Here is a 23,970-nt window from a genome sequence, read left to right as displayed (position 1 = left end):
CTCCAGTGCAATGTTGGGGCTGTGGTGGACCCCATTACATTAAAAACTACCCTCAACGAAAAGGAACCGAACAATTTTCCTAGGTCTATGAAGCATCAATGGTTGGCAATGTAGGACAGAGTCTACCAAAGATTAATGCTATTCTGGAAGATCATCAGGCGGAGTACCAGCCGACCATGGTGGAATTTGAAGGTAAACTCTTAGACCTTGTTGTAACTGTTTTAATTGATCCTGGAGCTACATTAAGTTATATTAGTCCTAAAGTTGTGGAGCATTGTAAGTTGCAACCTGTTAAGTTTAAGGACCCTTGGCTAGTACAGTTGGTAACAGAGGCAAAGAGACGGGTACTTGCTAAGGTAAAAAACTATCCTTTAAAGATAGCAGGACAACCAGTTACAGCAGATTTAAATGTTCTTCCCCTCGGCTCGTATGATATACTTATTGGTATGGATTGGTTAGAAAAATAGTAGTCCATAATTAATTGTAAAACCAAGACTATCTGTTATAAGGATGAGCTTGGAATAAAGCAAGAGATGCAGGGAATCAAGTGGCTAGTGCAGATTTGGCCCATAATCGCCTCATAGTTAGCAAAATGCATTAGGAAAGGATGTTAGATTTATGCCGTCCAAGTGAGCTATGCCAATTTGAAAGATAAAATAGCCACATTGGAGAACATTCCTGTGATACAGGAATTTTCTGATGTGTTTCCAAAGGAGATTCTCGGACTGCCACCTAAAAGAGACATAGATTTTACCATCGAATTGGTGCCAGGAGCAGCCCCAGTATCCCGAGCACCCTACAGAATGAGCATACCAGAATTGACGAAGTTAAAAATGTAATTACAGGAGCTGTTGGACAAAAACTACATTCGCCCCAGTGTGTCACCCTGAGGAGCCCCGATGTTGTTCGTTAAGAAGAAAGACGGGACCCTTCACATGTGTATGGATTATCGTCAACCGAACAAATTGACGATCAAGAATAAGTATCCTCTAACCTATATCGATGAACTATTTGATCAGGTAAAGAGAGCAATAGTTTTCTCAAAGATTGACTTGCGATCAGGGTATTACCAAATCAAGATTAAAGAGGAAGACATAGCTAAGATAGCTTTTAGAACACGATATGGCCATTATGAATTTGTGGTGTTACCCTTTGGGTTGACCAATGCCCCTACAACTTTTATGTGTCTAATGAACAACATATTTCACCGGTATTTGGATAATTCCAGGCTAATTTTCATTGATGATATACTAATTTATTCTCGGACTATGGAGGAGCACGAGGAGCACCTCAAATTAGTATTGCAAACCCTCTGAGAACACCAATTATACACTAAGTTCAGCAAATGTGAATTCTTCAAAGAACAAATACAATATTTGGGGCATATAATTACTAAGGAAGGAATCGTAGTGGATCCTGAAAAGATAAGGACCATAATGGAATGGTCGGTACCTAAAGATGTGGTAGACATCCGATCTTTCATAGGGTTAGCAGGCTATTATAGATGGTTTGTGGAAGGATTTTCGAGAGTAGCTTATCCCATCACTTCCTTACAGAAAAAAGGAAGGGCCTTTAGGTGGACCCTTGAATGTCAAAAAAGTTTTGAACAACTTAAATATCTACTCACCACCACACCCATTCTAAGCATAGCCGATCCCAGCAAAGATTATGTCGTGTGCATGGACACAAGTAAAGAAGGGGTAGGAGGTGTGTTAATGCAGGAAGGGAAGGTGATAGCATACGAATCAAGAAAATTAAAAGAGCATGAGTAGAAATATTTCGCTTAGGATCTAGAGTTGGCAGCTGTCATTCACGCCTTGAAAATGTGGTGGCATTATCTTATGGGAAGAAAATTTCTATTATTGACAGACCACCATAGTCTGATCAATTATTTTAGCAAGCCCACTTTAAATGCCAAGAAAGCATGGTGGGTAGATTTCTTAAGTGGTTTTGATTTTAAGATCAAGAATTTGAAAGGGAAAGAGAACTGGGTGGAAAATGCTTTAAGTAGGAAATTACAATGTCTATACGAGATTTCTTGTAGTGAGAGGGAGAACCCCTTGGGAGAAATGATTAAAAGAGCAGCAAGACAAGATACTGCTTATCAGAAAATAAAACAACAAGTTCAGCACCCAACCAGTAAGGAGGAACAACCAGATTATGTTTTGGATGCTGTTGGAATGTTGTATTACAAGAAAAGGCTGTACGTGCCCAATTAGAACAGCATTAAAAATCTGATTTTGGATGAATATCACAAGTCATTATGCTGGACACCCAAGATATCAGAAAATGATCACTGCACTTTGAAAAGAATATTATTGGCAAGGCATGAAAAAAGATGTGGCGGGATACTTGGCACGTTGTCTCGAATGCCAACAAATTAAAGTAGAACACCAACACCCTGCGAGGTAATTACAACCATTACCTATCCCGGAATGGAATTGGGAAACCATCTCCATGGATTTTATAACAGGCTTGCCTAAGTCAAGAAAAAATAATGACTCCATCATGGTGGTGGTGGACAAGCTGAGTAAGTCAGCACATTTTATACCGGTGCAATCTACTTATAGAGCTGTGCAGATCGCCCATGTTTTCATGTAAAATATATTTAAGTTGCATGGTTTACCAAAGATAATAATCTCAGATTGCGATGTAAAATTTACATCGGTCTTTTGGAGAACACTGTTCAAGGAATTGGGGACTCAGCTGAATTTCAGTACGGCTTATCACCCACAAAATGACGTGCAAACGGAACAAGTGAACCAGGTAGTGGAAGACATGCTAAGAGCATATGTGAAGCAGCAACCAACCAAGTGGGAGGACTACCTGCACTTGGATGAGTTTGCGTACAATAATGGCTATCATGCATCACTGCAAATGAGCCCATTTGAAGTATTGTACGGGGGGAAGTGCCGCACCCCTTCAAGCTGGGGTGGACCGGAAGACAGGTTGATGTTAGGTCCCAAAATGCTTAAGGAAATAGAGGAAATGGTTAAAAAGGTACGTTCTAATCTGAGGGCAGCCTAGGATAGGCAAAAGAATTTTGCTGACTGGAATAGGAGGTTTAAGGAGTATCAAGTCAGTGATCATGTGTATGTGAGAATTCGAACAAAAAAGAGCACGTTACAGTGGAACGGGTGCACTAAGTTGGCACGCCGATTCTATGGACCTTTTTAGGTCTTGGCCAATATCGGGCCGATAGCATACTAGCTCGCCCTGCCAAGTCATATATGGGTCCACAACGTTTTTCATGTTTCTGTGTTAAAAAAGTATGTTTATGATCCTAAGCATGTAATCAGCTGGCAGGATATATAGGTAAGAAGTAGCTCCAGTATATTAATCTGAATAAGTTCTGTTAAAGAAAAAACTGATTTAGGATGTTGCATGTTTCAGGTCAAACTGGAAGCAGAAATCTTGGTCAAACCGTTGAACATCCTCGATTGGAGAGAAGTAATGCTGCGGAAACGGGTTATTACCCAAGTTAAAGTGCAGTGGCAGGACTTTGGGCCTGATGAGGCCACTTGGGAAGATGAAGAACTTATGAATAGGACTTATCCAGGGTTGTTCAAGGCTGAAAGACATCGAGATGATGTCCATTCTCAGGGGGGGAAGATGTAATGCCTTGGGAGAAAATGTAAATATTTGATTTATTGTGGTAAATATAAACTGAACTTGTTATTAGTATTTGATTAAAATTTAAATGTAATTTGTTTCATTATGAGATGTAAGAGGTGTTTCCTTAAAGGATGGTAATTTCTCAAGGAGGAAGTTGTCCTCCCGAGGTGGAAAAGACAGTTGTTGTGAAAGCAACCCTAACTACCTCCCCTAACTACAAGAGTTTCCAGAGAAAAGGAGAGGAGGAGAGGGAAAAATCTGCGTTATAGGGATAGGCAGAGGAGAAAACCAAAGAAAAAAAGGCTAAGCCTGGTGATGACCAGATAGCCCTGCACGTTGTGCGAGCAACTTGTGGAAGACTGTGGTCTAGCGAGAAGCAAGGGGGGAGATTCTGGTCCTGAAGGATGAATCTCATGGTCAGACGGATGAGAGACAGCAGACCCAGATTCGGGTGACTTTCAAGAAGAACTTTCCATCCGGAGAACTCCAGGTATGTAAAGAAACCCTTGGGTTGGGACTGCTGTGGGAACTTTACAATGTTTTATTTTTATTGTGAAAAAATGGTGTGGAAGGATCTTATAACAGGGAACCATGGAGGATACCTAAGAAGAGAGATGGTTGTGCTCCTAAAGAAACCTTTAATGATGCAAGAGCTTAGTAGTTTGTGAGAGTTTAGTTTCTTGTTCTCTTTTAAAAAAAAATTAGGAGTTCAATGCAAGAGTGGTCTGTAGGGAAATTTCATCCAAAGATTTATAGAAATAATAGAAAACAAAAAACTTAGATATTTATCACAGATTCAGAGTTTTCAAGTAGACTGTCATTATAGTAACTCGAATCCATTCAACAATTAATAGAAAGACCAATAGGGGTTTTTCTCTCTACATATGCCTTAATATAAAGAAATGCAGTAAAGTTTAGAAGCTAAAATCAGAACCCCGGAACACCATCAGTGGAATGATGAATACATAGACTCTAATGAAAACACTAAGGAGCAAAATTGCATCCGCAAGGGTACTTCAAAACCAGAATCCCTTTGTTCCTATTTGCATGCAGTTAAGAACTTAAATGACAGCATTGCAAACACATAAACATATATATATATATATATATATATATATATATATATATATATATATGACAGAGGAACAAATCTTGAAAATCTTGTAACCATACAGAAGCGAGTAAACCATAGAGATTAGATAATAGCATAAACCTGGGCTCTGAGGAGCATATTCATGTAGAGAACTTGTAAAATAAAACGAGCAAGAAGCTAGCAGTAAATAGAGCTAGACCCTATAGCAACTATCAACATGCATTATCCTGCTAGGCATAAACCATTTTCACCATGCGACGAATGCTACGCAGTATGCCATACAACATGAATTGAAAACCCATTGACAATATGAGGATATTCAGAACGATATATATATATAAAATTTCATTGTCACAACCATAATAACAATTCGATAACTCATGGAACCCTAATGAGGGTTAATGTATCATAGTGTATCAAGGAGAATCGCAACATGTAGGAGAGAGGGTGTTCACCCCTAAAACTTAACAGAACTCAGGTCGCAAGGACCTAGACAAACAAAAGAAAACAGAAGCATATTTAAATGAAAATTTGCACAGTTAGCAATGAACCCATAGTAAGCCACAATATATTAATCAGGGAAACAACCCGAATAGTCCTTCCATAAATGGAATAATTACACAGCAAATTCATGAGAGAGCCCAAGGGCTTTCCAAATTTTATGGTCAAAAGTTCGGAAAGCAATTTCGAGGAAAGGTTTTCCCAACCCTGAAAGGAGCAGGGAAAACATGTCCAAGTATAAGCCCTGCCATAACTCTGTACAATAAACGAAGAGAAGAATCCGTGAGGAGCTGGTGAGAAGGGCCATTTCTAAACCGAAGGAAGAACCCTTCATTTCATGCAACAGAACGAGTAAGCTAACAAAGAGAATTCAGGAAATCGTAGGAACTTACTTGTTAACGAAGCATTGAGAGGATAGGACTTGGAAATTGTGCAGCTCCACCCGCACCCTCGTGTGATTTACTGGAGGTCGGCCCATAACCCTCATTCACAGAAACAAAGTCAAGCATGAAACATATTAGAGTTTCGATCAGAAAAACAAATGAAACCTATAAGGGGAGAGGAAATGAAAAACTCAAAGATGGCATGATCAATCCTTACCAAAAGACAACCACTATTAAAACCAGGTCCAAATCGATCTGGAGCTCGGCAGTGCACCAAAGTCATCACCATTCATCGACGAGAAGGATTTTTAAACGAGTTCGGCGCCAGGAAGGAAGACGGAGTTGTCGCAAGGCCGAAACAAGTGTTTTGGATAACCTCCACGATGCAAGTAAACCTGGATGATGCATATCAAATCAGCTCCACCCTCGAATGGGCTTCCATCCATCCACACTGTCAATGTGGGGAGCCCAAGGGCACGAAAGTAGAGGGTGCATAGATCATACCCCATCACATGATAGAGCCAGCAAAATAGTAAATGCCAAAGCCAGGTGTAAGGAGCCAACGATGCTAGCAATAAATCCAGCAGATAATACTCTGTCCTCTGAGGAGATATTTATGTTTACGCACATAAATGACAAGAAAACATCACCCATTGCTATATCCATTCTTATGCATGTGCATTAGAAAGTAATAAGATTGACACAATTGAGTTGAAAAGCATGTATGGGTAGAATAGTGTATGTTTTACGTAGAAAAAAAATATTATTACATGTAAGTTATCCTGTGGGTATATCACATCATGACCAAGTTATACACCATCAATCTTCAAAAGTGCCTCCATTGCTGCATTTTAAAGAAAATGGCTCCAAAGGTCATTAAAGAAATCAGGAAATTTGCCAAGAAGCCTATGGGAACCACCGATGTGAGACTTGATGTGAAACTTAATAAGGATGTATGGAGCAGGGGCATCAAGAGTGCACCCAGGAGGATGAGGGTTTGAATCTCTAGGAAGCATAACGACGAAGAAGATTCCAAGCAGAATCTCTATTTTACTATAATTTGTTTTGGCCCCAACCATAATGACCGGGCCTTCTTTTTCTAAGTATTAATATAGGTTTTGGTCCAATGATGAGCTGGTGCCACAATGGTGGAGAAGGGAAAGTTTTTGGTCCAATGACAAGCAGGAAGCACGATGGTGGGGAAGGGCGAGAATCGTAGGGCGATGGTGGAGAAGGGCAAGGTTTTGGTCCAATAACGAGCAGGTGGCATGATGGTGGAGAAGGGAAAGAGCCGCAGGGCTGAGGTCATGACCAGGGAGTACACCATCAATCTTCACAAGCGCCTCCATGGTTGTAATTTTAAGGAAATGGCTCCAAAGTTCATTAAAGAGATTGGGAAATTTACTCAAAAGGATATGGGAACCACCAATGTGAGGCTCGATGCAAAACTTAATAAGGTTGTATGTAGTAGGGGAATCAGGAGTGTACCCAAGAGGATGAGGGTTCAAATATCTAGGAAGTGGAATGATGAAGAAGATTCCAAGGAGGAGCTCTATTCGACTATAATCTATTTTGGCCGAGTCTCAATGATTAGGGCTTCTTTTTATATGTATTAATACAGGTTTTGGTCCAATGGCTAAGAAGTAATTTTGTGCCAATACCTAGCTGCAACCCACCCCACACCCATTTCTCATTTGATGGCTACCTCAAATTATTAGCAACATAATTCAACTGATCAAAAAACTCTCCATCAATCATGCTTATCTCACCTATAACCGAAGCCTTGGAATTTTTCCATCTGTTAACATTTCTGTTTTCCTATTCAATCAATGTCAACAATCCTTGCTCAATCATAGCAAATGATGGAGCTCCAGCAAAGGAATGTAGAGTCATGCCACTCAAATTGCATGTTGCAATCCCTGTTGAGGCTGTTACAAGACAGAGCCAAGACCATGTAATTTCTTCAATATTTTTACTACAAAATTAAGAAGATAGCTCCTGCCTGTGCCTGCAGAGCCTGTAAGAAATACATATTCCCCTCTTGAAATAATATTTAGAACTATCATCTACTCATTGGATAATGTAATGAGTCCCTTCGAATGGTCCTCGAACATTCTCATGATATCCTTCCATTCTAGAACTTTTCTCCAATCTTCCCACTTTCTCATCACTTCATTCAATTCTACATGTTTTCTGCAATTGGACAACTCAGACAACCCTCCAGATTCTAAGCCTATTTTGACCTATGACTCTCTCTAGCTTCCTTGTGAGTGTTTTCTCATCCTTTGTTTTTCTTTTCATCCCTCTCAATTATGCTTATCATATTGGCTCTCCAATATTCTCATGGCTTCTTTCCATTTGCGCCATTTTTTGCATTTGGCTTTCTTGGAAATCCCTCCAATTTCTGAAAATATTTTGACCTATGCTTCACTATGCCTTCCCTTTTATTTATTTTTTATACTTTGTTTGGCTAGTGCCCTTGCTTTTTGTAGCTTCAGCCTCTCAATGTGTTGTTGGTTTAGGGAATTTTGGGACTAAGGTTTTTTCTAAGAACGATTGAGTCTTTGAGACCAAGTACTCGATTTTTTCACCGCAATTTTCTCTATATATTTCCACATTTCACTGTACCCAAATCCCATCACCCCATATGAAAATTTGTTAGCCATACATCTAATAGAAATTTCTACATCGTTGTGATTTGTCCATGATAATATAGGAAATTCAAGTGGGAATAGGTCCTACGGGAGAGATGAGGTATCCATCTTATCCCGAGAGTAATGGTATGTGGAGATTCCCGGGGATTGGAGCATTTCAATGTTATGATAAGGTAAAGAAAAATAAATAAAATTCTATAGAACATAGCTGCATTTAACCTTTTTTATATATCTACATGTGTATAGCTGCTATATTAGTTTTTAAAGTTGTTGGGGTCAATGCCCCTTATTAACTAATTTGAATATCCTTGTATTTCAGTATAGGATCTCTAATCTTAAATTCGTAGTTGAAGTTGCTGACAAGAAGGAATGGGGTAACGGGGGCCCAAGTGACGCAGGCCACTACAATAATTGGCTTGAGGACACACCATTTTCAGAAGAGATGATGGCTCGAATACTCCTTATGGTGAGTTTTTCCTTTAGTGGTATTCTAGTATGCTTCTTGATCATGGAGAGAGAATCCTAACAAAAAGTGAAACCATTTTTCGGGGCATTGATGTCATGCTTTCTAGCAAAGTGGCTGGAATACATTGGCATTATGGAACCAGATCCCATACTCTTGAGCTCACTATTGGATATTATAAAACCTGATCTAGAGATGGATATTGACTAATTACATCCAAAAATGTTGAAATTTGGGCCTAAGAATCCTTCACCATGGATTTTGTTATTCAATAGAAACATGATAACATATTTGTGGCGATATGCAGATTTTCTAGGATGATAGTTTCAACTTTTCATAGCATTCAACGAAACTATTGTTGCATCTACAACTACAATACTTTTCTTCCAATGTGATTGGAGCCATTTTAGATTGCCATTGACCATCATTTTTATTGTGAATCCAGATTACAGGACACTCTCTTTTGACCTATGTTTTGGCTTTTTTTTGTCTTGCTCCTTATGACATTCAAGTTGTTCTCCCAATTCAAACCACATCCCACCATGAGAATGAGCTAGACAAAGCTTTCCTTTTTTCATGCAGAACTTGGCCACGATACATAGCATGGTTCATGCATCCATCAATGGACACATGCTGAATATAATATACTTCATAATTGGAATTGAGTTGCTCCACCATTTTAGGTTTGTGACTGAGTGGGGCTACATTTGAATAAGCACCAATATAAAAAATGAGTAGCATCAACAAAATGATATCTTTTTGTTCAAAAAATCAGTAGCATGTTTGCTACCCAACAGTGTCCCCAATGAAGCTAAGATCCTTGCATATATGAGCAAATTCTTAAGATGGCATCCTCACAATGGCATGCTACTCTCACACTAGAATGCCCAGATGCTCGCTGTCAATGTCCATTAACTTCATTTGGAAGTCCGAAATCTTGTCATGCTCTGAACCCATAGAAAGACAAAACCCATCAATTATAAAACCTAAAAGGAAAATGAAAGATTGAGTGGTTGAAAAAGAAATGACACACTAGGTATATTGAGGTCCTTTCAACTTACTAGGGCTTTCTAACATAAAGGTAATTGTGTCGCTTTAAATTTTCCACCTATGGGGATTGAAAATCCCAATATTTACTAGGCTTTTGTCCAATGATAAAATCCACCCAACAATCTACTATGGTTAACTAGCACTCTTCCTAGACTACACAGTCCACAGTGGCATTCTTTACAAGCTTAATCAGATGATTGTTCTAGTTGGGTCATCTTGATTCTTATCTTATTATCAATATTATGCACCCTCATCTTATGGAGGGATTTTTGGTGTGCAAAATACTCTGTTGCATTTGTAGAGGTACTTCTCTTGGCTTTTCATGTGGAAACAAGTGGAAAATTACATCCAAAAATGTTGACATTTGGGATTAAGTTTCCTTCACCATGGATTTTGTTATTCAATGGAAACATGATTGCATATTTGTGGCAATATGCAAATTTTCCAGGATGATAGTTTTAACTTTCCATCGTATTCAACAAAACCATTGTTGCATCTACAACTACAATACTTTTCTTCCAATGTGTTTGGAGTCATTTTAGATTACCATTGACCATAATTTTATATTGTGAATCCAGATTTTCAGCCACCTTTGAAAATATTTGTGAAGCAAAAAGGCTGTTAGCTTTTGTTTTCCACTCCATTTCAACCATAGACTAATGGTCAAATCAAGACATTGAATAATCTTTTAAATCATATAGTGCTCTAGAATAAATTATAGTTGTTTGGAGAATACAAGGATGCAAGTTTGGAAAATAGTTTTGTCTAAGGAATACATTCTTTTAACAATGAATTGTCTTTCTCGTCTTCTAGGATAAAATTCTAGTTGTTCAATATTGTATCAAAATTTTAAAAGACATTAAGAAAATATATCTAAAATTACTAAACAAAAAAAGAAAAAGAGCAAAGAAAAAACAAAAAAGCAAAGAATAATAAAAAAAAATTCTACACTTCAAACTATACAATGTAAAGTGTGAATGCTATTTTGAGAGAAAAACTCTATACTAAATTTTTTTAAACTGACAAATTCAATAAACAAAATAAGGTAAATGATCTCATTTCCCATATGATTAACCAAAAAAGATAAACACACTAGTAATTTTCTATAATATGTATTTTCAAATATTTAAAATATTTGGTATTAAACTAACTTTCAAATGTATTTTCAAAGATTTAAAATATTTAATATTAAAATAACTTTAAAATATTTAAAATGCATTTTCAAATATATATTCCACATAAAATTACGAAAATAATAACTTTAGTTTCATTTCAATGTTACAAATGAATAAATTAAATTATCAATATAAAAAATAAAAATAACCTACTTTTAATATAAAACTTGGTATTGAAAGTAAATGAGAATGCCTTCAAAATAACACATTTTAAATCTAAAACTTAAAGAGTAATTCAACTTTTTTGGTATGGAAGGTAAATGAAGACGATAAATTATATTGAATACGTTAAGATAGAAATATTTACTATTTTTCTGTAACACATTTTTAATATAAAACTGAAAGAGTAATTCAATTCTCTTAATATTGAAGGTACATAGATATGGTCAATTATTAGTATTGAAGGTACATAAATATGGTAAATTATATTGAATGTGTTAACATAACAATATTCACTGCTTTGCTGGTAACCTTGTAATATTAGTTGCCGAAAGCAGAGTACTAGAAAATGACCGCCTGCGCCAAAATTACATAAATTACTTATTATCTAGTACCAGAGATTCTACCTTTAATTTAATTTAATTCAAGCATAGACATTCCAAATTTAAGAAAACCCAACGACTTCGCACCGACGTGGATGTGCAGAGAATTTCTTGAAAAGCATCTCAAGCATTTTAAGACTGCTTTGCACTGATGTGAGAGAACCCAACTGCTATGCACTGATGTGGAGAGAATGCCAAGAAAAGCATCTCAAGATTTTTTTTTGTTATAGACGTTGTGATCCGCTCCTTTAACGGTCGATCAAGCTTTTTTGAGATACTGAGGGACGGAATCTTTATGTTTGAAAATAGATTCCTCAACGAATATATATATAAGTGCAGAGAATGTCAAGAAAAGCATCTCAAGATTTTTTTTGTTATAGACGTTGTGATCCGCTCCTTTAACGGTCGATCAAGCTTTTTTTGAGATACTGAGGGACGGAATCTTTATGTTTGAAAATAGATTCCTCAACGAATATTTATATATAGAGAGAGAGAGGTGCGGTGTATATATATGGGTTCCTCTCAACGAATAGGTGCGGTTTATATATATGGGTGCCCCTTTTGTTCACATCCTGTATTTTGTTGCAGGTGCATTGGAAGTGTTTTCTCTGGCAGTGACTCTCCGTGTTTCTGTCTATGTTGTGTGGCTGTACCCTGTAGCTTTTGATGGAGAACAGGGCGTCTTGAACGAATGAGCAATAGGAAGGGATGAATGAAGAGTCCGGTTGTTTCATCATCAGTTGCAATGGTAAGGAATTTCATTGTATTTACAGTAGAAGTCTTCCCTCTTCTGTAAAGAATTCCATTGTATTTGCACTGGAAGTGCTTCCAGTTGTCGATATCTCTATCTGAATTTGTGTAAGGAATTCCATTGTATTTGCACTGGAAGTGCTTCCTGTTGTCGATATCTCTATCTGAATTTGTGTAAGGAATTCCATTGTATTTGCACTGGAAGTGCTTCCTGTTGTCGATATCTCTATTTGACACTATGCCTCGTGTTCTCGTTGGTCTTTCTGTTTTGTCTATGTGTAAGCTTTTAATATTATGTAAATCTGAATTTGATCAAGAGGATCAGCGAGAAGGGATGCATGGACGAATGAAAGACGTTGCTGTTCGTTGTCATCAATGGAAGTATTTACAGCGGAGTGGAGGGAACCAGAGAGTCTTTATAGTGAGCTGTAACAGTCAGTGACAGGTATGTTTCTTGTATTTATTTTATATTCATATTCACAATTTATTCTTTAGTTTTAGTTCCATAGATTAGAATAGAATTTTCAATATTTTTGTTTTTTTCATCTTTAACTCATCCTATCAATTTGTCATTCATGCAATTGACTTGATTTTGATTTTTTTGCTCTGGTTTTGACGTGATTTCCCGTAGCTAAATAGATAAACTAAATCACTATACGTGACAGCATCGAATCAATCCCAAACTAATGTTATACCCAGAGAAAACTAAAGAAGCAAGCCCTCTCAATCCCAGACTAATGTTATACCCAGAGAAAACTAAAGAAGCAAGTCCTCTCTCCCGCTTTCTATATCGACATGGAGCTAAACCTGTATTTACATTTCAGTGATTTTAAGAGTTCTAGAATTCATTTCTGAAGGTGCAATTCAAATACAATAGCTTCAACTTTATTTCTACTACGTCTGCTCCTTCACTCACTTTGGCCTAATGTTTTTAAATCTTTATACTATGTTATTGGTTCCTAATCGCATTAATCTCTTATCTACTAGTGCTTTAATCTTATTGTTCCATTCTAAGTCCGCAATCCTATTAATTTCTCTTAATTTGTCTTCTTACTCTGTTTTTAGTCCCTAATCATTACTTATTTATAATAATTTTTTTTCTCTGGTCTTAGTCCCCTGAAATCCTTGTGCTCAGTTAGAATTCTATATAGTTATCACTTCTCTCCTTGAAGCATTCTATTAATCTACAATGCACAAAGAGACCATCCAGCCATGTAACAAACGGATCATAGTTACATTACCTCGTTTAACTTCTGCGTGTAAAAACAGTAAAACAAAAAAGTTTTTCTGATCTTCTTTTAATTGTTTCTTTTAATAATATAATGTAATAGAAGCAGGCAAGTTTATATAATCTTAAAGTTATTAGCGAAAATCCAGAGGATAACAAAATTACATTTCTGAAGAACCTTTAAACCGTGACTCACCATATTTATGTATTTACACGTTAAACCATGACTCACTATCTGTACGCATTTACACGTTTGTGTGTGATTTCTCTATGTCGATGAATGAAGAATGTGCAGCTAAGCCATGATTACGTATTTATTGTTAGATCTAGTTTTTGCTTTTATTATTGTTATGGTTACAATATTGTTTTTGCTTTTATTATTGTTATGGCTCCCATATTGAATCATGCATGGTGGTTTCAAGAATGTGCAGTTAGGTTAAGCTATTATTATGATGTTTTTCATTATCAAAATGCTCATACATACTTTTTCACATATCTCAAATTTTGGTAAATAATTATAACAAGTGGTTTTGTATTTTGTATTGGTTGTTGATTTAGTTTTAATTTTGTATTATAAAAATAGTATTTTTAATATCTTTATTGCTATAGCTCTAATATTTTTATTGCTAAAAATAGTTTTTAGAATTAGGAGCCAATAAGATGTAAATAAATATTTTGATATATATATATATAAGAGTAACACTATAAATATGTAACTTATTAGTAATTATTATTCACCAAAATTTATGCAAGTACATGTGTCTAAGCAAGAAATTAATTTATCCACTTCACATCTCCATTTATTAGTTCCTCCCAATGCAAGTCTATATGATTCTATTTTTCTATTAACTACTATTAATTTAATTGATTTTCATCAATGTGGCTAAGAAATGTGAACACTTTTTTTTAATGATTTATTTTATTTGTATTGTTTAGTTATATGTGGACTAATGTAATTGTTTATTGGTTTAAAATTATATAATATGAAATGAATATTTTTGCAAATTGAATTTTTTATTTTATATATGGTTGTTTATAATGTAAAATGATATGCATTATTTAATTATATAAAATCTTATTTTTATTAAATTGTCTAAATGTCAAACAAATTTATTTATGAATATAATTGTTTTATTTATTCTAAATAATTGAAATAAACTTATTTTCTTATTTAAATATAAAAATTATGTTTATATAAAATTTCATAAATGTATGAATAATTGTGTTTTTTATATTGTGATATATTTGTTAGACGATATGATGTTGGCATTTATGTATACATGTGTTTTTAGTTATAATGTGTATGTGTTTTTGTATATGTTGGTTTGTTTTCTGCATACTTTTAAACCAAAGTATTTTTTGTTTGTTTATGTGATATGATGGTGTGCTTATGCTAATTAGATGAAATAATTGTGTTGTAAGATAATATAATGTTGATTTGTTTTGCATGTGTAATGTTTATGTGTTTATGTATGTATTTGTTTCTTTTGTATATTTTATATGATAATATGTTTATTGTTTCTTTAATGAATAATGATTATGTTTTTTTAAATAATATGATGCTTATTTTTGTTTAATCAATAAGATGTTTTTGTTTTGTACATGATGTGGATTGTACAGGTTAAATGATACGATAATGATAATGATAATGATGAGAGAGAGAGAGAGAGGTGGGGAGGGGGAGGTGAGGGAGCGAAGAGAGAGAGAGCAAGAGTGAGAGAACGAAGGTGGGAGAGAGAGAGAAGGGGGGTGGGAGAGAGGGAGAGAGAGAGAGGAGGTGAGAGAAGGGGGGGGAGAGAGAGAGGCACAGAGAGAGGGGGGAGAGAGAGAGGGGGAGGGGGAGAGAGAGAACAAGAGAGAAGGGGGAGAGGGGGAGAGAGAGAAAGTGAGCGAGAGAGTGAGGGGGAGAGAGACGGGGGAGAGAAAGAGGTGAAGAGGGAGAGAGAAAGAGAGGGATAGAGAGGAAGAGAGAGGAAGACAATGAGAGAGATAAGAGGAGAAAGAGAAAGAACAAAAGAGAGAGAGGGAGAGGAGGGGAGAGAGAGAGGGAGAGAGTAAGGGGGAGAGAGGGAGGGCCGAAAGAGGGGAAGAGGGAGAGAGAGAATGAGAGAGAGAGAGAGAGAGTGAGGGGGAGAAAGGTGGGGTAGAGAGCGAGAGGGAGGCAAAGAGAGGGTGACAACGAGAGAGATAGGTGGGAGAGAGAGAGCAAGGGAGATAGACCGAGAGGGGGAGAGGGGGGCGGGGCAAAAAGAGAGAGAGAGAGGGGGGGAAAGAGAGAGGGGGGCAAAGAGGAGGGGGGAGAGCAAGCGAGAGAGAGAGAGAGAGAGAGAGAGAGAGAGAGAGAGAGAGAGAGAGAGAAAGTGGGGGGGAGAGAGACAGAGAGGAGAGAGAAAGGGGGAGAGAGAGAGTGAGAGCAAGAGAGAGGGAGGGAGAGAGAGTGAGAGAGAGAGGGTGTGGAGAGAGAGGGGGAGTGGGACAGGGGGGAGAGAGGGGGGAGAGAGAGAGAGGAGAGAGTGGGGGAGAGAGGGGGGGTGAGAGAGGGGGGGCGAGAGAGGGGGGATAGATAAGGGGGGGAGAGAGAGAGAGAGAAGAGGAGGGAGAGGGGGGAGAGAGAGAGTGAGGGAGAGAGGGGGAGAGAGAGTGGGGAGAGGGAGGGATGGATCAAGACAGATATGGATAGAGGGGGAGAGGGAGCGAGAGTGATCTAGAGAGAGAAAGGTGAGAGAGAGGGGGAGAGAGAGAGTGAGGGGGTTGTGTGTGTGTGTGAGAGAGAGAGAGAGAGAAGGATAGAGAGAGAGAGAAACAGTGAGGTGCTAGGTGCGGCCCAACTTGGTCCATGTTTTGGTCAAAGACTCTACATTTTGAGGAGTGGAGTGCGCGAAGCTATATATGTACCACAGGATGTCTAGTGGATTTGGGGTGGGTCAGAGCCCCACATTTTGTAATGGGTATTAAGGTTTTAGCCATTGTTTTGGTGAGTCAATAGTATGTGGACCATAGTTTTCTAGTAATGGAACCTATACAAGAAGATGTAATGCTTTGTCAAGGAGAGAGATAGAAGACAAGTAATGCGAAGAACTTGATCATATTTTTCTGTCTTTAGTCTGTGTTTTAGGGAAGGCTCTGCAGTTGAGTGTGTGGAGGCCTTGAAGAGTCTATAGCTAATTGCGCAAACCACCTACAGCTGGGTGCATAGGTCTAAGAAGTGTATGCACTGAACAAATCATCTTAACAAAGAAGAAGAAGTTTTGGAAAATCTTGTGCATTTGTGTTTGTTCTCTGTGTTTATATGCATGTTTGTTCCTTAATTATATGAAAGAATATACGCTATATTATTCTCTGGTACATTTATGTGATGAATTCAAATCTATGAAGTCAACATCTGCATGAAGTCTTTTATATATGTGAAGTTGCAGTTAAGTAGAAAACATAAGGAAGCACACGGGTGCCAAAACGTAGTGTCCCTCTGGCTGCAGAAACCTGGTTCTACAACCTCCATTACCACTTTTGGTGAGACTGCGATCTACTTGCAGGTTGTTGCCAAAAGGGCCAATGGTTGAGGGTTTTGTTGGGGTGTTGTACACTCTAAACCTAGATCAAGCCCCTAAAGGCCAACAAATGGTTTCGTTGCCAAGACCCGAATATTTTTTATGGATGTGGATGTGGCATCCACTGAAGAAGGAAATACAATATTAGGTAGAACAAAAGGACCGAGAATTCACAGTTCAGGAAAACAAATATCCACGGTTGTTGACTGAAGCCTGGTTGCAGAGGTATCTCTTTACAGATCAGCACAAGGTCTTCTTCGCGACGTTTGCTAATGAACTATGTGAATGGTTATCAAAGATGAAAGCACAGAAGACTTGCTTCAAGCACGATGAGCCTACCACGTGGAACCCTGAATTGATGCAACGAATACTAACAACAACATCTCAATGGTAGTTGATTTTTGGATCGACAATATCTTGGGAGGATTTATTGTTGAGTTCCTGTTAGATGAGACTATATCTTATAGTGAAGCTAAGTGATGTTTTTTCAAGATTCCATGATGTGTGAAAAGGGTGTACTACGAATGTAACCATATTAATGTTTGGGCAAAGAGGGAATAAGTTTGACCCAGAGTCGAGATTTATGCGAAGTGGAAAGAGATATCAGGTAGATCACAAGAACTTTGTTGAGACCAACTATAGTCCCTTGTTAGGTGGGTCTGAGAGTGAAGAAGAAAGACGTAACCCCACAACCCCACAATATTCCCCCTCCCTTCCTGAAGGTGCGTCGAAGTTAGGAGTTGAGAAAAATCAAGGCAACTTTGGGATCCCCCACCCATCTACTCACCTTACCCCTCATCCCCCTCCCCATAATTCCCCTACACCCCCTCCCCCTCCCCTCATCAATGCCCTCCCCCTAACCCCCCATGAATAAGAATGGATGATGAAATTAAGTTGCCTACCTTTAGAGGTATTGGATAGGAGGATCCTGACCAGTTCTAGTTTATAGCTGATGCAGTATGACAAGTAAGAGAGAATGTTAATGAAAATGTAAAGAAGGAAAAATTCATCACGATGCTGTGAGAAAGAGCACTTACATGGTACATGAATTATTCCGTGACTAATACAGATGATTCATTGGATGATATTAAGAAAGTATTGGTATCAAAATTCAAGAAGTCGAAATTAGAATCATAGTGCATTACGGAGTTGAAGGAAATCAAGAAGACGACTACTAAATCTATACAGGAATTAGATCAACAATTCAAGATGTTGATGGGACAAGTAATCTTTAACATACCTCCTGAATAACATAAAGAATGGCTTATAGTTGCTCTATTACCCTGTATCAGGTTACCCTTAATGTAGCAAAATATAGGGACCCAAGATGAAGTATTGGAGATTGCAATGAAGCTGGAAGCTTCATCGATTGGAAGTACTTGTGTAGGAGTACAACAAATCTAGAACTAGCTAGCAAATTTGACCTTGAAATTACAAGATCTCAAGAAATGTAAGGATACAAAATCAGAAGTATGGTGTACAAAATGCAAAGTTGAGGGCCATTATAAGGATCAATGCCCTATGTACAGATATTATTTGCAAAGTGGAGCACCTATCTAGTAAAATCAAGATCAATCTTGTGGTGTGAAATATGTAGAACTAGAGGTCAATGTCTCTCTGAGGACTGTTATTTATTACAGAAGTATGTGCAGACACCAAAGAAGTTGTTTTGCAATTTTTGTAAATCAGTAGGCCATGATGAGAGAAATTGTCGAAGCTATGACTTAATGATGGAACGCACTACTGATTATTATAGATTACAAGCTGAAATAAATATACACAAAGAACAGGGTCAACATGTCGGCTGAGGAGGTTTCCAAGGATGAGGAGGACGACGAGGATTTGGTCGATGACACCGCCAGATTATATAATATAACTTTCGATAGGCAGGATACTTTGCAATATATTATCTAAATCCAACCACAACCTGCAGCTACTGCAAATCCTTTGATCATGTGATATAAGAATGTCTCGTTCTAATCGCGAAGATGTAGGAGAAAAGGAACCAACAACCCACAAAAAATATTCAAATGATCACTACTAAACCAAGAGAAGATGAATCGTGCATCAACATAGTAATAAGAAGTGGAGCTTCGACAAGAGATGATAAGGGTAAGAAGAAAGTAGAAGAGACATGGGTAAGAAAGACTATAGAAAAGGCCCTTGGGTTCATTATCCATGAGGAAAAATAAACGTTCATGGAAGCGAAGTGAGGTTTCATGGATGTTGGGGCTTCAACATCTACTATGCAACCAAAGTTAATGCCAAAGAATCTTTGTGACTAAGTGTTTGTTCCAATGAAAGAATTAGACCCAGATATTTTGAAGTCGTTTTTACAAACTTGTATGAAGTTGTTGGGAAATTAGTGTACTGCCAAAGGGTTCCAAGAGCTTATAGACTCTTGTCATGATAAAGACGAATCACAAAGTGATTTGTAAGTAGTGAATAATTTACATCGACACAAGAAGAGAACGAGGAAGGAAATGAGATTAACTATGCAGATTGGGGAATATGATATGCATCAGGTAATCGTGGACTTACGATCTGATGCCAATGTGTTGCCTAAGAAAACATGGGATTTAATGGGAAAACCAAAGTTGCAATGGTTGCCAATATAGTTGAGAATGGCCAACCATAAAATATTTTCCCTATGGGAAGGTAACCATGCATCATAGTTGATATTGAAGGAGTCTGAACCCTTGCAAACTTCAAAGTGATTGAAATTGTAGATGATAGCAACCCCTATCTGGCATTGCTTAGATTGGACTGGGCTTTTGATAATTTGGCGAACATTAATTTGAAGAAGAGACAAATGGTGTTTGAAAAAGACGATATGAGGTTCATTGTCCCTCTCGATCCCTCAAATGGAGTGCATTATAAAAATCTTGTCCAGGATGAGTACTATGATGCAAATGTCGACAACATTTATCAAATAACAGCTAAGGAGGAATATTGGATTAATCCAACTACAGCTGGCAAATTGGACCTGGAGCGGGACACTTCAAATTCTGAGGAAGAGATGGAAAATTTGCAGAATAGGTTATATGAAGCATCTACCACGAAATCGCTTCGTTACATCACTTCCGAGGTATCTGCTCTACCTTATTATGATGGGATCATAGATGTGCACTTGTTTCTTGATGAATACAAAAAATAAATACTAGAGCAACAAAGGTTACAAGCTTTGAGGTAGCACTCAGGTCTACACCTGCTAGATGGTGGGGTACTCATAAAGCAATATAGCATATTGGCAGCAGTGTCGAAGACTAATGTGGATCAGGTTTATCTCAATCGACACATAAATTGAAGTAAAATATGATGGTAAGGTTGACGCTCGAGAGCATATTCAGCACTGCACTTCGGTTTGGAAAGAAATTCTAGAACTAGAATGGCGGCATGGGTTTATCCACACCCTAGAAACCTCCTATGAATTGGTATCTTGAAACAAAACTATGCCATGGATCTATTAACTGGTCAAATTTGGTTCATGGGTTCATAATGAATTTATTTTTTGAATATGATTGTTCATGTCTAGATTCAGCTCTTTAAGTGATCAAAGCTAAGATTTTTTAGAATGAAGCTCCAATAATTAGGCATCATGATTGGGCTGGGCAGTTACAAAATGCATTGGAATGTTATAATATCTCCACTGAAGAGGATGAAGATTCATGAAACATATATATGCTAGAATCAGAAGGTCATCGTGAAGTTGTTGGGCCAAAACCAGAAATACCAGATATAATGTAGCTAGTAAAAACACAGAAAGTGAATATTGGCACAGAGGAAAAACCGAAGTTCGTGACAATTCGAGACTATTGGGATAAAGAATAGTTAGTAAGATTGTGGAACTATTACATCAATACTGGGAGTTGTTACTCATCAATTGTTTCTAAAATGAAGGGCATATTAGGGGACCTAGGAGTGATGTGGATCCCTCTAAAACTTGATGTGAACCTTGTGAAGCAGAGACTTTATAGGCTAAATCTAAAGTACAAGGAAAATGCAAAGGAAGAATTAGATAAAATTCTCATAGTAGGGATCGTCGAGCCCGTGGAAGAGTCTGAATGGGTGAGTCCCATGATATTTCAAGAAAAGAAGACTAAGGGAGAAATCATAATCTGTCTCTCTTTAAGGAAATTGAATGATGCATGTGTGCATGACCCCTTCCCTATACCATTTACAAATGAAGTATTGCACAATGTAGGAGGGAATGAGGCCTATTCATTCACATATAGGTTTTTGGGTTAACATCAGATCATAATTGTGCCAAAAGATAGAAATAAGACCACCTTTGCAACAGGTTGGGGGCCTTTTTAGTACACTATGATGCCTTTCAGCTTGAAGAATGTGCCTGCCATATTTTTTAGAGTTGTAGTCAATACATTTAAGGATTATATACACAAATTATTAGAAGTTTAATTTGATGATTGGACAGTCTTTGGGCTATTACAGAAGCATATTACAAGCTTAAGGCTTATGCTAGATACATGCAGGCAACATCAGATTTCACTGAACTTGAAGAAGTGTATATTTTGTGTGCCTTGTGGAAAATTGCTAGGACATATTGTGTGCAAACAAGGGTTGTTGGTGGATCTCACGAGGATAGAAGTCATTGTTCAATTACAAGCACCGAAGATGGTGAAAAAACTACACACAACACTTGCACACACTAGCCACTATAGAAAGTGTTAAACACACACATGGTAGAAAGAGTATGAAAGGTAAAACATGAGAGTACATTTTTTATTAACAAATGATATACATTTATGTACATGATGTGACTGTTGGGCTCCACATCCCAAGGTCTCTTGGACTTCCTTAGTCTATTCCACTTCCACACTAACCCATAGAGGATTAGGTGTCCAACATTCCCCCCTTAATCCGAAGGGTTATATATGAGTCCAAAAAGGGAGCTGTAATACAAAATGTGCAAAAAATGCATGGCAGCACTAGGCTAAATGTGCTCTCTGAAATGTTGGTATAAAGGGTGGTGGTTTAAGGATGACCTCCAACATTGGAATGCTTAGTGCAATTCCTAGAACTCCTCCAAAACTGGCAAGAATCTGAAGTCTTTGCTAGAGGAAGTGCTCCCATTGTTTTGAAGAGGGAAACCTTCAACCATGAAAGGGAGTTCTCACCCCGCATAAAAGGGAGAACATCAACCTGAAAAGGGAAGTCTCAACCTATGATTGTTTAGGGATAACCAACAACTCTAGAATGCTTAATGCAATTCCTAGAACTCTTCCAAAACTAGCAAGAAGATGAAGTCTTCTGCTAGAGGAAGTGTCCCCAATTCTATTCCTAGAATTCTTCTGAAACTGACAAGAAGCTGAACTCTTTTGCTAGAGGAAGTGTCCCAAATTATTTGAAGAGGCATTACCAACTAAAGGCATGCTTAGGGACATCTTTGTCTCTGGATACAACTCTGAATCTGGTCTGGCAAGTTGTGGCTCAGGCTCGCTTGATGTGGCTTTGAAGCTTGTAGATGACCATCATTTCCCCCCTGTCAAATACAAGGAGAGATGATGGATAAAAATAAATTGCAAGACTGTTCAATTGTCTAGAACAAGTTCTGACATGTGACTGGAATATATTCTTGGATGTTGATGCCCATTGCTAAGAAGCGATCCATCCAAGATGAATATTTTTTCTTGCAAGAGGTTTGTTTCTGAAGCATCTGTTTGAAAAATGATTGGTTTTATGATAGTGCTTACATGGATTAAAATCAAAATAGTGATCTTTCAGATGGCCAACTCGGTCACAGTTTTGGTATTTCACAATCTGTTGTTGTTGCTTTGGAAGAGGAACAAAATCTGGAACAGCTGAAGGTTAACTGTCATTAATGAATCCAGCACTCTGAAACTGAATGGGCTTGGAGTAGTCTGGAATATGAAAGGACACATCCTTGTCATATCTGAGACTAGTTATGTGCTTGTTATGGACAAGCTCTTCACAAGGTCTGACAATGGGCTTGGGAGGTGCAAGCTAAAATTTTGCATCTGCATGTAACCTTGTCGCTTTATTGGGCATTGGATCTGAATCAGCTGTAAAATTATTGTCTTGCTGCTTATGGGAGTATGTTTCAATCTTCTGAACAAAAATAGGTTTATAATGACAACTAAGTTTTTTTAATTCATCTTGCTGGAACTCAGATTCTAGCTGCAAAAAATCAATCTTTCCATGTGCATCTTGTAGGCATATTTGAATATCTATGAGAGTGATTTTGCTCATTTCAATTGTATCATGAACATTGGATTGGATTAAAGTATTTAGAAACTCTAATAACTTAGTAATTCTGGCCATTTTCTTAACTGCTCAAGCTTATGAAATGAGGTTTTTCAACTTCTCAGTGGTGCATATACTAAACACCAATTCATTAATAGACAAGCTTTGATATAAGTCTCTAGACTCTCAAAATATGTAGCGATGAGGCGATGTCTTTATAAAAAGACCAAACCGTTAAAACACACTGATGCAAAGACAAACAATTCAATCACTATCTTAGTTTCTCAAAATTGTCGCTTTTTAAATTAATATTAAAAGAATAGAAGAAATAGAATTATATGTCCCACTGAAAATATGCCTTCAAGCCTATATTTGCAAATAAATTATCAAAGAGGCCCTCTCTCACCCCACCATGGCAAGAAAGTCAAAATCACTTTGCAGTGATGATCACAACAACGATATCTCCATTGTGCGGGGTTTCGATGGCACTTTCTAGCTTTGGGATCTTAACCTTGGAACTATGACTCACTGTCTCAGATTCATATTCTCAATAAAACCCAAAATCATGTGCATCACACAGTTGCATTAAGACTATTCAACACAGTGATCACTCCAACCATATTTTCTGAAATGTTGTCACCTGTCCAACATTACCGTAGGGCCCGAACCCACCTATTTTGCATTTGCGTGGTTTGTATGACCGCCTCCAAGAAAAACAAGAGACTTTTTTTTTTTTAGTTCCA

This window comes from Pinus tabuliformis, chromosome 9 (genome assembly GCF_031772625.1).
Source record: "Pinus tabuliformis cultivar Carrire ecotype Pingquan chromosome 9, CPIR1, whole genome shotgun sequence".
Lineage (NCBI taxonomy): Eukaryota > Viridiplantae > Streptophyta > Pinopsida > Pinales > Pinaceae > Pinus > Pinus tabuliformis.
Note: the sequence above shows the minus strand (reverse complement) of the source record.